The following is a 4244-nucleotide window of genomic DNA, read 5'->3' as shown; positions in this document are numbered from 1 at the left end:
TATATATATATATATATATATATATTAAAGCTATCATCAGAGAAAATGGAAAAAAAGCATAGAGGGACAATATTGTTTTCAAATCTTGGGACAGCAATTTCGTAGGGAGACGGTAAGTCAACTAGATCAACCCAAGTACTGCACTGGAACTTATTTTATCGACCGTGAAAGAATGAAAGACAAAGTCGACTTCGGAGGAATTTGAACTCAGAAACGTCAAAATGGACAAAGTGCCGGTAAGCATTTTGCCTGGAGTGCTAAAAATTCTGCCACCTCGCCACTTTGGGACCAATAGTAAAAAGCTATATAAGGATTTATATTAATTATATAGGCACTAATATTAAGCACAGAAACTCACTTTGCAGCTACGTGGTTTCGGGTTCAGTTCCACCACTTGACACTTCTTCTATAACCTCGTGCCGACCAATGCTTTGTGAATGAATTTGGTAGACGGAAACTGTGCAGAAGCCCGCCCCTCTCTTTATCTCTTTCTCTCTGTATCAAGGTGCATAGCTCAGTAGTTAGAGCGTTGGGCTTACAATCTGAGGTTGCGAGTTCGTTTTTGGGACCGGGTGGTGTTTCGTTCTTGAGCAAGACGCTTCATTCCATGTTGTTCCAGTTCACTTGACTGTAGGAAATGAATTGCAATGCCACTGGTGCGAAGCTGTACCAGCTTTTGCCTTTCGCTTGGATAACATCGGTGGCGTGAAGGGAGACTGGCACGCATGGACAACTACTGGTCTATCACAAACAAACAACCTTGCCAGGACTTGTGCCTCGGAGAGGAACGTTTCAAGGTGGTGCAATACCATGGTCAATCGTGAACGAAGTGGAGTTTTATCTTTTACAATGTATGTCTGTACATTCCACCACTTGACAACCGGTGTTGGTTTCTTTACGTCCCCGTAACTTGACGGTTTCAGCAAACAGGAACGATAGGAAAAAAGCACTGGAGTCGTTTTCAGTGCAACAGCATGGTCCCAGTTCAATGACTTAAATAAATAAAAAATAAAGGGTTTGGTTTGCTATCAAGTCCATTACCCCGCCCCCATATGACTAAGTGTGAATACATACACACACACACACACACACACACACACACATATATAAGTGTGTGTGTGTGTATGTATAACTGAATATCGGTTATTATCGCTGACCTTTGCTAACAACATGTCACTGGGTACCTGTTTTAATAAAGGCGTGTATAAATTTGGAGTAGTTATAAATATAAACAAGGTGTATATGAATATATAGTGGCTATTAATATACAGTGAGTGTGTATAAGAAATATATATTAGCTATTAATACTTAACATATAGTGCTGTAACTAACCTACCGCAAAAACTCTTTATCGTGACAACAACCACCATCATCACTATATTTGTTTATTTGTAGGTATGTATGTAGGCATGTATGTATGTACGAATGTACTATGTATGTAGTATATATGCATGTATGAATGTACGTCGGTATATATATGCATGTATATATATGGTGCGTATGTATATATAGGAGCGCAGGTGTAGCTGTGTGGTAAGAAGCGTGCTTCCTAAACACATGGTTCGAAGTTCAGTCCCACTGCGTGGCACATTTGGCAAGTGTCTTGGGCCGATCAAAACATTGCGAGTGGATGTGGCAGACGGAAACTGAAGGAAGCCCGTTGTGTTTATATATATATATATATATATATATATATATATATATATATATACACATATGTGTGTGTGTGTGTGTGTGTGTGTGTGTCTTTGTGTCTGTACCCCCACCATTGCTTGACAACAGGTGCTGGTGTGTTTACCTCCCAGTAGCCTAGTGGTTCGGCAAATAACACCGATGGAAAAATACGAGGCTTTTAAAAAATAAGTACAGAGGTTGTACATTCGACTAAAAATTCTTCAGGGCAGCGCTCCAGCATGGCCACAGTTTAATGATTGAAACAAGTAAAAGATAGAAATTAAAAGAAGATGGTACATACGTACGTATACATGCATGCATGCATGCATACATGAATGTATGCATACATGCTTGTGTGCATCTATCTGTCTGTTCATGTATCTAAAGCTATCACTCTATCTACCTGGTCCACAAAACACACACTCACACACACACACACACACACTCACACACACACACACACACACACACACACTCACACACACACCTGTCTTCATTCACCCAGCTTTCTTTTTTTTTCTTTTTTTTCTCATCCCAGGTCTTGACATTAGTTTTGTAACAGGAGCCGCCTTTCAAGCCGTCCTCACCTCAACCTCTAGCACTCTCAACCCACCGCAAACGCCACCAACGCCATACCGCCGCAGTCGAAGTCCAAAAGACAAAACTATTATGAAGGCGGCGGCGATTGTAGCGAGGGTATACTCTCTATTTTTGTTTTTCAGCTTTTTTTTTTTACGGGAGCCTTGTGACAGACAACGACGAAGATAGAAATGGGCTGTGCAAGGTGATGGTAAATTAAAGCTAGTAAAAGCTGGATAATTAATGAAAGTGCAGACGATGGAGATGGTGATTGAAGCAGCGTTTGTTATAGTGATTATGATGATGATGATGATATTCACAGAAAGTGTTATTATAATGGTGCCACTGTTTACGTGGTGGTTGTAGTGGTAATGGAGGTGATGGTGGTGTTTTTATTTCTAGAACTTAGCCAACGTGATCAGCCCGGTGTGCCGGCTTTTATTCGTCCGTTCCCGGCATTGCTTTCTGCTTTTTCTCCATCATGCCATATCTTCAACCAAAAGCAATCTGCCCTCATTTTCTTTCCCCTCACAACCATCTCTCTCTCTCTCTCTCTCTCTCTCTCTCTCTCTCTCTCTCTCTCTCTCTCTCTCTCTCTCTCTGTCTCTCTAATTCTTTCTTTCCGGCCTTTAATAAAGATAAGGAGGAGGGGGTCAGGTGATTTCCTTGGGACATTTTGGAATAATGAATTTATAATTGTAAAAGTTTTACGAAGAAAAGAAAACCAATAAAAACGAGAAATGCGATTGCATATACATATATGTATGCGGGTATAAATATATATATAGTATAGAGAGACAACAGAGTAACGCCAGGTGTATTGTGAAAACTAAGTTTGATAACTTCCAAGAAACACGTACACACATAAACATACATGCATACATACTCATGCATACATACTCATGCATACAAACATGCATAAACAATGCATGCATATATGCATACAAGCATATACACATACATGCATAATACATACAGACAGCATATACATACGTTGACTATGCAAACGCATTCATACTAAGTACTTGACTATATTTATCGATATATTCTTTGTCTATTTACATATTACTCTTTCTCCCTTTCTCTATCTCTCTCTATATAGTTATATACACGCAACTGTATATATAATTATATGTACACGTACACGGGACCGTGCAAAGATTACAGTAGGCACAAATAACTAGGTATGAAGTATAGATCCTATTTAAGCTGCTCGTTTTTAGCTATTGGCCGTAAAAAAAAAATGATTTACTCGTAGCTTACCGGTATACCTCTAACGTTACCCATGGATTAACGGATATATCTATGGATAAACGGGTATACTCGTGTACATGTATACTTAGAAATAGCAAAAAGCAAACGTAAGAACGATTCATAAAAGTAGTACATTTCTTTTTTTTAACAAAGTGTCTTTATATTAAGAGAAAAACAGGCACCGTTAACTTCATAGATATATGTGAACTGTCACACCTGGCCCTCCTCTACGCTAGTCTTTGCAATATATACAAATAAATAGATAGATAGAAAGAAAGATAAATAGTTAGATATTATATATAGGTACATAAATTGTATTGTATTAAACTTCTGTGCCACCAGCTTTTTATATATATATATATGAAGAACCTACTTTTTGGAATTGATAGCATTTTGCAATAACAATAGCAAAGTTAATGATTGTATCTCACGCATACAGCGACAGATGTAGGTCATAAATGCAAATATTTGAATGTGTGTACGTACATGAGTATATGCACATACGCATATATATATATATATATATATATATACTATTTATTATGCAAATATATTGGTTCCAATATTGGTTTCCGGGGGGTTAAGTCGAAAGGAATGAAAGGCAAAGTCGACCCCCAGCGTCACTCGAACTCAGAACGTAACGACGGACGGAATAGCAATGCCGCTAAGCATTTTGTCCGACGCATTCATGATTCTGTTAGGTCGCCACCTTAATATAAGTATATAAAAGTCTCTCT

At 38.4% G+C, this 4244-nt stretch overlaps 1 protein-coding gene across 3 annotated transcripts in view; it reads right to left on the bottom strand.

The window, feature by feature from the left end:
• Positions 1 to 4244, bottom strand: part of LOC106868411 (neuropeptide CCHamide-2 receptor) — a 52500-nt gene that overhangs the window by 42068 nt on the left and 6188 nt on the right. The window contains exon 1 of one of the 3 annotated variants that reach the window (XM_052978379.1): positions 359 to 1013. The exons of the other annotated variants lie outside the window; for them this stretch is intronic. The gene's annotated coding sequence lies outside the window, so the exon portion shown is untranslated. Of the gene's footprint in view, positions 1 to 358; positions 1014 to 4244 lie in introns of those variants that run through there. 3 annotated transcript variants of the gene reach the window in all.

The sequence above is a fragment of the Octopus bimaculoides genome, chromosome 2 (genome assembly GCF_001194135.2).
Source record: "Octopus bimaculoides isolate UCB-OBI-ISO-001 chromosome 2, ASM119413v2, whole genome shotgun sequence".
In the NCBI taxonomy this organism is placed as follows: Eukaryota; Metazoa; Mollusca; class Cephalopoda; order Octopoda; family Octopodidae; genus Octopus; species Octopus bimaculoides.
Note: the sequence above shows the minus strand (reverse complement) of the source record. Positions and strands in the feature narration are given on the sequence as shown.